Consider the following 10,887-nt stretch of genomic DNA (forward strand, 5'->3'; position numbering starts at 1 on the left):
TGAATTTACCCGTGTAGTTAATTGCGCTTTGCAGCTTTTCAGTCATCTTTACGTATCCTACCAGTACCTTAGACGAAATTGCCACAAAAGCAAAATATTACGCCAGCAAACCATTTTCTACAATTATTTTGTCATTCTTTGTTTATCCCCCTCCTTTTGCCAGTGAACTCATAGTGATTATCCCTGATTATGACAAGCCTAAGGTAGCCAACTAGACCCTAGATCAAATTTGTCTTCTCAGTTCCAATGTCTTGAACACAATATATAAGACCAAGAAAATACTTTCGTATCAGGTGAACCTTCATGCAAAAGGAGATTTACTGAACTTTTCTTCCTGTGATTGCCTTCAGCGATCAGTGATTCTCGCTGGGTAATGCCGACAGTTATTTCCCAATAGGGAGGTAAACATGACAATTAATTGATAGAGATGGAAAATAAAGGGATGCGTTTTCCAATCGTATCGCTGACTCGATGAACAATTTATTTTCTACTAGTTTATTATCATTTTTTTTTTTGTCTTTCGAGTTCAATTGCAAAATTGGGATTTAAAATGTCTCCGGAAACTGTCTACCGTGTTAAAAAAGTTACTTTTTTCATACCCTAAATGGTATGAATTAGCAATAAAACGCAAGCCAGATATAGAGACATCTATCGTATCATTTTTAGAAGAGCCACAAACCATCTCTCTTAATTTGATAGGGTGCTTTTGAAATGTCCATATCATCTGCATGAACTTTAAACTTGACTGATCATTATCAACCTCGGTAAAATAGAAATAAAGAAAAATAAAAGCTGACGATTTCACTTGGTCTGAGAAAAAACTGAAAACTCGAAAGCATCAAACTATTGAAATTGTAATCAGAGATGCCAGCTTATATTTAAAATACTTCATTTCAATTTCTAGTGAACACAGTTTTGCACATTTTCCCATACATTTCCTTCTAATTTTCAAGTGTGGATACGCTATTGTCCCAGAACCGGTATGTTCTAACTACTGTCTCGTCGCGAAGAGTTTGGACGGCTGATGGAGGGAAAATACCTTGTGAACGGCAACAATGATAAGAGAATTTCCAAGAAATGCTGTTGGGTTGAGGAGAATGTTAACTGCTGTGATAAAAACTGATTCTTGTTTAAGTCCAGCTTCTAAAGGTGGTGGGGGGGGGGTGGGGGGCAGCATAGGAGTTCTTGTGTTGTTTTCGTCTACTTTCCACCCCTAGTGAAATTTGTTGTCAACGTTATCTGTTTTCTTTTTCTTGTCGTGTATTTGTGATTGCAAGGAGAAATATTTGTGTAAACTGCAGACACCAAGCCGCGATCGCTTAAACCTCACTTCTTTAAATTTAGCCACATAAAGACCACCTCACCAGCCTTTATTCATTCAAAATGTGTTCGGAAATTTTCTGTTCTTTCAAAACTGATTATTTTTTTCCGGAACCCATCAGGTGCCTCACGTATGAAATAGCAATAAAAGGAGATTATAGACACCTGCTTCAGTTTTTACAGTGCACTGAACAGATAATAATAATAATAATAATAATAATAATAATAATAATAATAATAATAATAATAATAATAATAATAACCTTTATTTTAAGAGGGTGACACCAATTACTTTTGAAAGTATTCTCCCTCGAGTCCCTCTTTACCTGGATAATTTCATCCGGATAATTTGAAGCGAATATTTTGGTACGAAGCAAGTTTTCTTTTATGTGGCAAGAGATTGAAGTCTTGTTGCGATTCTCTTGAGCGATTGACAATTCTCTTTTCGCCGTGAAAGTTGTTATCCAATATTGAATTAAACATGATAGTTTATTGATGGAGATGGAAATAAAGGGATGTGTGGTCATAACCTATCAAGACTCGATGAACAATTCTTTTCATTCTAGTTTTTTTAATTTTATCATCACTTGTGAATAAAAGTTGCGCACTACTCCGCCTATTACCAACTCTTACCAGTCTTTCAAGCTCGACTGTAAAATTACCGCATGCTTCATATCGCACACAGACCAATGAATAATTGTTAAAACTCAAAATTTAGGAGACATCAGTCATGACAGACCCGACCTCGTTTTGAGTCTAGGCTTTATCGAATACCAAATTATTCATTTTGTACTCGTTCTATAGTTATTTTTCTTTCAAGCCTATAATTTTTTTTTACTTTAAATCTGTTATTATATTAATCGACGGGGAACTAGCTGATGGACAAACCAAACGAGTGCGTGAATCTGTTGCTTAAAAGGTGCAGTATATCATACAATTCTTCAATACGGTTTAGGAGTTTATCCAGGAAATTTTAACTCCTTTTAAATTCTCTTTGATTATTCCGAATAGCAACTGCAGCTGAACTTCTAAACAGTTACGAGTGGGCCGAGACCAGCTTTTTCTTTTCAATTAGTAGAGTTTAGCTAAAAATAATTATCGTTGGCAAAAACGAAGACATCGGCTATATTTCTGTTTGACAATACCATAAGGGAACTCTTTCTTGTCACCCTTTATAAGAGATGAATTACGTGGTACATTAGGATAAATTGTCATTTAAGGACCGATTATTAAGTGGAGATGTTCTTCCTTTATTGCATTCAATACTAAACTAAAGATCTGTGTGAGGTTCAGACTTGACAGATAATCAGCCTCAGCGAACTGAAAATAAAAAGTTCAAGCTGGGTACTTTACTTGGTCAAAGCAAGAGATCGTCTGAGGAAACAATAATTTCGTGACAATCTCCGAATGCATCAATAACTGAAATTCAAATTTTTGTCACAGATGTCAACTTTCAATTAAATTTGCAATGAACAAAGTTTTGGAGCCTATTTTTCTCCTTTTTGTTTCCCCTGACTAAAATCTTAAACAAAACCGTGACAGGATGTTAACCTACCAAACCATATGCTTTTTGCAATTTTACAATCTTGGTTAGAATATTCAAAATGAACGTCGTTTATAATATTTTAATGGTGTATTTCTCTAAATTCTCCTTTGATCACGACGGTTTGAATTACGAATTGTTAAAGCGCCACACGATGATTGAATTTCATTTACCTCAAGACGACGAGAGTAAATATTAACCAGCGCGTTGAGCAATAAAGCGTCAAAATCAAGCAATTTCCCTAGGGAAGCAAACAAAGGTGGAAATTGTTTAACTTAACATAAAAATATGTCGAGAACTCTCCGCTGTAACTACTCTTTAAATTTTAACCCGATGCCGTCACATTTTGTTAAAGAAATTAAACATGAGAGTAAAATGCATATAACTCTGTTTTCATGACAAAGTTAGAATTCGAATAGGATTAGATTTAATCGAACATGATCTAATGATAAAAATAAGTGAAAGAAGTTTTACACTACGTTTCGATGACACCACGTCATCATTTTCAAGTGAGAAGAGAATAAAATTTGACAACTTAATATATACCGCGCAAGGCGGTAAAACGTAAAATATGCATGTAAAAAGTGACAAATTTAAATAAAATTAAATAAATAGTTTTGCGCGTATGGAGTCTGATTGAGTGTTCAAGCATGGCCTTTTCTTTGTTATGAATAACATTTCATAAATCAGACAGTCCAGTTTCCCCTTACACTTTGCTGAAGTTCTTATTTCTTGCTTATCCAAGGACAGATCTTACGAACGTTCTCAAATAAAAATCGTGACTTAATGACTCAGCTTTGAAATTTAAAATAATATAAGTATCAATTTGATGAGGATCTAGCTCCATGGACAGCAAAGTGCTTTTCTGATGGTTTGCTTTACTGCTTGTCTTACTTCACCAATCTTCCAGCAGTAAAGAAAACGGGTTTAACGTCGAGTTAAAGTAAACTAAGACAGCTGCTACTTCCCTTAATACTACTAAGTGTGATGAATATGTTTTACTGTCAGCGATTACAATTGTTACTATGAAGGATGGTGCATAACAAACTACTAACGCTAACTGCACCCACAGTGCACTGTTCACTGCCTTTTTGTACCGCGCCATGTTCGGTGCATTTGGTTGGCCCGGCTGTTGTTGAAGATGATCTTGTACTTGAGCCTGATGATGACTGAGAACCCGAAAAATTTTCATATACGAAGCGACTGAAATAACAAGGCAAGACGGTGTAATTATACTATCATATAAAATGAGTATACGGTAATCTAATATGTAGCGTAAAGCAGCAACACTGGATACAATCCAAAAGCTAGCTACAGTGATGTATGTGCGCTTCAAAGTTACAATTTGTCTGTGTCTTAGCCCCAACAACAGGGCGAGAAGTCTGTCCACGCTTATGGCCGTCATCGTCAGCAATGACACTCCACATAATGCAATGTCTGTAAGGAAAGCGGCGACAAATACGTATCGACAAAGATTCCATTGCTCGTCAGCCACGGACATCCAATAAGTAGCACTGAGAGGCTGGCAAACAAGACCAACCAACAGATCAGTTGTTGCCAAACAGCGATACAAGAGTTTGGACGGAGGATGCAGGGAAGATTCTATGTGAAGGGCAACGAGGATAAGAAAATTGCCAAGAAATGCTGTGATGAGAGGAGAATGTAGATTGGTAGAAAAGAAATTGAAGCCCACCAACCAGAGGGGGGGAACAGCACAGATCTTGAAATATCTTGGTCTGTGTTCCACCTCCAGTGAAATTTGTTGTCGACATTATTCTGTATTAGTTTCCTTTTTTCTTAGATTGAAGTTATCTGTGATTGCAACGAGAAATATTTCATCTAAACAGCTTCACAACGATGACGATCATTAAAACCTTACTTCCCACACAATAATCATATAGAGACTTCCTCATCATTGTTTAATCGTTTGAAAAACTTCAGAGAAATCGTCACTTTAATTTGTCAAATATATAAAAACACCTGTAACATTAATATTGTTTTCTCTGTGAGATAAACAATCCCTCCTTACTTAGCCGACGGGAAGGCACTCATTATAAACACTTCAGTATGAGTTTTTTGTACCTTGCTGGTGAATAAGTTTGAGGCCTCGAGCAACACAACTGGTGAGCGAAGGAGCAACTTCCCGCAGTGCTGTTAACGAGGACCCAGCTCGCAAGCTGACCTTGCTCCATCGATAGAGTGTCAATCAAATGTCCATATCATTTATGTAAAGTTAATTTTTGGCTCATTATCAACCTCAGTAACATTAAAATATAGAGGGTCTAAGCTAGGGATGTCAAACCCATGTCAATCAATCAAAGAATTCGAATAAATATATAGATTAAAATGGATGTATGACCACTGATGCAACCTTATTTTAAAATATTCGAATTCAACCGCGTGATTAGGAACATTTTGGGGCTCTTTTACCTCCGTTTCTTCTCCAAGAGTAGAACAAAATAAGAGAAGAGCAGAATATTAGGCGAAAAAGCAGTTTACTGTCGTTTCTTTTACATTCTTAATTTGTTCTCCTCCTTTCACCAACAAATTCTAAGTAAATGTTACGTTATCAGACAAGCTTTTATTTTTCCGGCAGGTGACTTAATTCTTTATGTTCTAATTCCCTCGAGCGATTAGCAATTGTCCTCCGATGATGAAAACTTTATGACAGTGCTGAAGGGAACATGATATTCTATCGATCGAGAAGGAAAAGGAAGTAGGGGATAAGTTTATTATTTATAAAACTATGATGGCTCTTGGTTACGTCTTTGGCAACTCTTGTGCACCTTTCTCTTTCTCCAGACTTCCTGCGCGCTTCATATTTTAATGAACACATACTGACCTAGCCACGATACACTCGGCTTTGTTTTGAGTACGAGGTTTTTATCAAGTACCAAATAATTAATTTCATCTTTGTTACATACAAACTAGTTTTCTTTCGACTCTACAGTCATTTCAACTTTTTATCATATAAGGGGCAAAATTACTGAATTGTGATTGGTCAAGACAGAGGGCATTTTTTCTTAATTTTTGTAATTGCCCCGGGAAAAATTACTTGAAAATGATTGGCTGAAAATCGCTTAGAAACGGCTGCCAAGGTAAAGAAATTTCTGTTTGTTTTGTAACAATGGCGTTCCGTTTTGCGCGAGATCAGTAAGAAAACATTTTGCCCCTTATATTATATACAAGTAATCACCTGGTTCCTCGTAAAATTAAGGATTAATATCAGTTGTGTTTTTGGAAGTTGCAGAAATTGCCCGAGTCACCCAGCGACTCGGGCAATTTCAGCAACTTCCGAAAACACAAGTGATATTAATCCTTAATTTTAGTCGGCCCCATGCGATTACCTATACTAATCTATTCTTTTATTCACCAACGCGGAAATAGCGGAGAGACAAACCCAACGAGTGCGTATCAAACTTTTGGTTAGGATTTTGGCCCGACAATAAGTCAAGCTTTCGCTCCTTATAAGTCCTTATCTATTGTTCGAAGGAAAGGGTTTCTATTATTCGCAAGACAAAGGTTAGTAATCACCAGCGCGTAGCCAGCTCACCGAGCGCGAAATTCAAATTTCTTCGGAAGTGATTAGTGTTACAAACACAGCCTTTGTTGGGGAGGGTGTGGTAATGATTGCTGTAGCCTAGACACATCTAAAGGGAGTGGGATGGGGAAGTTTGTGACAAGAAGAGCGAGGTCTGGACGATAAGTAAGCGAAAACTTACGCTTTAATAAAACTCATTTGTGAAAAAGAGTGAATTGATGTATTCATGACAAAGTTTGGTAGCATGCGCTTCAAAGTTACAATTTGTCTGTATCTTAGCCACAACATCAGGGAGAGAAGTCTGTCCACGTAAATGGGTATTATCGTCATCAAAGACACTCCACATATTTCATGGGCTGTGATGTAGGCTGATTCAAATGCGTATCGACAGAGATTCCATTGTTCGTGGACCTTGAACATCCAAGAAGTTGCACGGAAAGTCTGGGCCACAAGACCAACCAACAGATCAGTTGTTGCCAGACAACGATACAAGAGTTTGGACGGTGGATGTAAGGAAGATTCTTTGTGAAGGGCAACGAGGCTAAGAGAATAGTCAAGAAACGCTGTGATGGAGAGGAGAATGTGGACTGCGAAGAAAGGAATTGATTCTTGATGAAGCCCTCCGACCAAATAAGGGGAGGATGGCAGTTGTTTACGATATATCGTATAGCATATCATCAACTATCAAACTCTTTGCAAATGACACGAAAGTGTACAGAGAGATCGCTGACAGCATAAATGATACTCAAGCCCTTCAAAGCGACATTGATCACTTAGCAAACTGAGCAACTTTATAACAGTTGAGATTTAACCCGGAGAGGTGCGAAACAATGTGCATTACCCATAACCGCGACAGCTCGTCTCCTTCGTATATTATGGGAGTTGCAATCAAACCAGTAAAGCATGTGAAAGACCTAGGGGTTCTGAATTCCAATGACCTGTCGTGGGGTGCTCAAGTTGATGGTGCTGTGAGCAAGGCTAATAAAATCTTAGGCATTGTTTACAGAACGCCTGGATCTACAAACCAAGAAGTATTTTCTATTCTATATATTACTTTAGTCCACTCACTAGGACTGTTGCCTTGTCGTGGCTGAGTGGCTTGTGCGTCCCAGTGACTCCAGGAGCTATGCCGACGGGGATGTTTACACCCCTGGCAGGGCCTCCCAAGCCAGACAGGTCAAGGAGTAGGGTGCAGACTAAAGACAGTCCCACAGCCCTCCAGACCTGGGGATTAGGCTTATCTGTCCCTGTCTGAGAAAGTGTTCCAGGAGCCAAAAGTGGTGGTCAACCGATTTGGCTGAAACGTGGCACAACAGTTGAGTGCGATAAGATATTTCAAAAGCCACTTTGGCTCACTTCTCTGATTGTTCGTTCTGAAGTTTTAGGGGGGGTCCCATTAGTGGCCTATGGAGCACCAAAAATTCATCCTCCTAAGTGGCATTTTGAAAGTGCTATAAAACTCCATTGGTAAATTGTGTTGCCAAATGAATTTGACCATGGACTCTACTATGGTGGAGCTTTCACTTCATAAATGTAACTTTGTTTTCAAGCAATTAGACAGAGAGGGGCCTGGGGCTAAAGTTAAGTCAAATTTGAGGTTAAAATCACTACCCATAATTGCCATTTTTCAAAAAAACATAACATTCACCTGCCTTCTCGCATAACTTTCATACCAAATCCAGTATGTACTTTAGTGACCCATTTATCAAAATCAGTTGAGAAAAATTTGGCTTATTAAGGTTTGTTAAGTTTTTGGCGCAAACTCTTCATGCCCTTCGAAGGCCAAGCATAATTCATGCTATAAACAGACCAAAGTCTTGACATAAAGCCTTTATTTTGTATTTGGTGAGTGAAAGTGAAACATTTTCGCAACATAATGAACAATCCTCAGCACAAATTAAGCAAACTTTTACCACCCCGCTATGTAAGCTCTCATAGGTTAAGGCACGAGCGTACCTTTGCTTTGCCACTTTGCAAGACAAATAGACTTAAAAACAGTTTTTTATTGCTTCGGCCAGAATAGTCAACAACCAAAAATAATGTACAAGTTCCCCCTTACGACGAACTACGTATTTTTTAATAAGACGAGTACATGTACATAGTAATTTTTATTTTATATCTGTGAATACGCTATTCAGTCCATGCTGCGAAGTATTTACCAATAAAGTATCTATCTATCTATATAAAACAAATGGTAAACACCACAGCATATACCACTGAGTTATCGATGCACTTGGGAGGTTTGCTAAGCACTCAAAAAGCTAGAGTCGCTCTCGGCTATCGCCTTGAGCGACTCTTACGCTTCTTTCGTGCTTAGCAACCTCCCGCGTGCATCCATAATTCAATAGTGTACGCTGTGGTGTTTACCATTTGTTATTTGTACTTGGCAAAAATAGAGGGAAAACTCGTTTTTAGCCAAAGTATGACAAATTTTGGTTTGACCGCGAATTCTAGATCTTAGTTCGAATCTGGACGCCAGTACCAGTCGCTTTTACCAAGTACTACAGGCTACGCACTTAGTCTCGATCGATCTGAAAGAGAACTCAGTTACAACTAATGATGGTAAATTTTATTTCAGATCCTTTGCCAAACCCAGTTGACATGTGCAGGTAAAAAATCATCTTCACATATTTATAAGTATCACGGATATTTTTCTAATAACCAAAAAAAGTTGAAGATTGAAACTAGACCAGCTCGTTTGGATATATGGCGCCAACATTAAGCGCTTTCCACCGATTAGCGAGAAATAAAAAATTTGACATGTTTTAATCGTAACAAACAAATACCTCGAAATTTCTTAAAAGAAGAATAAATATGACAGTAAAATACATGTATATATTTCTTCGATTATGATTAGATATAATTATGATAAAGTTTGAACTAGTAGCACGAAATACATTTTTAAGAAATATAGCTCGTGTTTCCATTGCTTTTCTTTCCGCAGATTACCAACGAACTTCGAGCAAAAATTTCTTTGAGCTGTCTCGTCCCATCTTATAACAAAGATAAGTATTCTCTGACAATAAACGCGACTTTATGGTCACCTTTGAAAGTCTTCAATACAAGTATAACTCATGAGGGATCTAACTCCAGGGACAGCAAAGTGCTTGTCTGAATGTCTGCTTCACTGCTTGTCTTACTTCACTAATTTTCCAGCAGTAAAGAGATGGATTTAACGTCGAATTAAAGCAAATTAAGACACTTGCTACTTCCCTTATGACTACTAAGTTTGACGGAAACGTTTCAGTGCTCAGGTTAGTGATTACAGCTGCCACTATGAAATATGGGGAATAGCAAACTACCAATGCTAACTCCACCCACAGTGCACTGTACACTGCCTTTTTGTATCGCGCCATGTTCAGTGCATTTGGTTGGCTCGGCTGTTGTTGGACATGATCTTGTACCTGAGCCTGATGATAACTGAGACACCGAAAAATTTTTATATACGAGGCGACTGAAATAACAAAACAAGATGGTATAATTGTAGGTACAGACCAAATAAGTATACGGAAATCTAATGTATAGCATAAAGCAGCAACAATAGATACAATCCAAAAGGTAGCTACAATGATGTATGTGCGCTTCAAAGTTACAATTTGTTTGTATCTCAGCCCCAACAACAGGGCGAGAAGTCTGTCCACGCTTATGGCCGTTATCGTCATCAAAGACGCTCCACAGAATACATAGGCTGTGGTGTTGGAGGACTCAAATGCGTATCGACAAAGATTCCAGTGTTCGTGGACCATGGACATCCAAAACGTTGCACGGCAAGGCTGGGAGACAAGACCAACCAACAGATCAGTTGTAGCCAGACAACGATACAAGAGTTTGGATGGTGGATGAAGGGAAGATTCTTTGTGAAGAGCAACAAGGATGAGAGAATTTCCGAGCAATGCTGTGATGGAAGGGAGAATGTGAAGTACTGCGAAAGAAACTGATTCTTGTTGAAGTCCACCCGCTATAGGAGGGGAGCATAGCAGTTCTTCAAATGCTTTCGCCTGTGTGCCACCTTTCGTGAAATTTGCTGTGGACATTGTTCTATCTTCGCTTCCTTTTCCTAGCAGGTTTTTTGTGATTGTAACGAGAAATGAGGCTCGGACAGGACAAGCCTACCAAAGATCAATGAAACCCTATTTTCTAGAGAATTTCCACAATCAGAATCCTTCACCTGCGTTTAAGCATTTAAAATTCGTCAGAAAACTCTCTGTTGTATCAAAAAATTACCAGAGCCTGCGCGGTACGTCAGTTAAGAAAGAACGCTATAATGCAAATGTGGAGACATCTGTCATGAAACCTTCACTGACTGGATGCTAGTCATATCATATCATTTTTGTGGAGTTGCCAGACAACAATACAAGAGTTTCGTCGGCGGGTGAAGAGAAGATTTCTTGCCAAGAGGGAACAAGTTTCCCTTAAAAAAACAATAAAAATGAAAAAAAAAAAATCAACGAAACCGTGAGTGTATCAACTGAGTAATTTTAAG

The 10,887-nt window shown here is 38.2% G+C and overlaps 1 pseudogene; it reads right to left on the reverse strand.

The window, feature by feature from the left end:
• Window positions 1-3,562: 3,562 nt before the first annotated feature.
• LOC148720995 (melanocyte-stimulating hormone receptor-like) lies at window positions 3,563-10,527 on the reverse strand (annotated as a pseudogene).
• Window positions 10,528-10,887: the final 360 nt, after the last annotated feature.

This window comes from Stylophora pistillata, chromosome 11, assembly GCF_964205215.1.
Source record: "Stylophora pistillata chromosome 11, jaStyPist1.2, whole genome shotgun sequence".
Lineage (NCBI taxonomy): Eukaryota > Metazoa > Cnidaria > Anthozoa > Scleractinia > Pocilloporidae > Stylophora > Stylophora pistillata.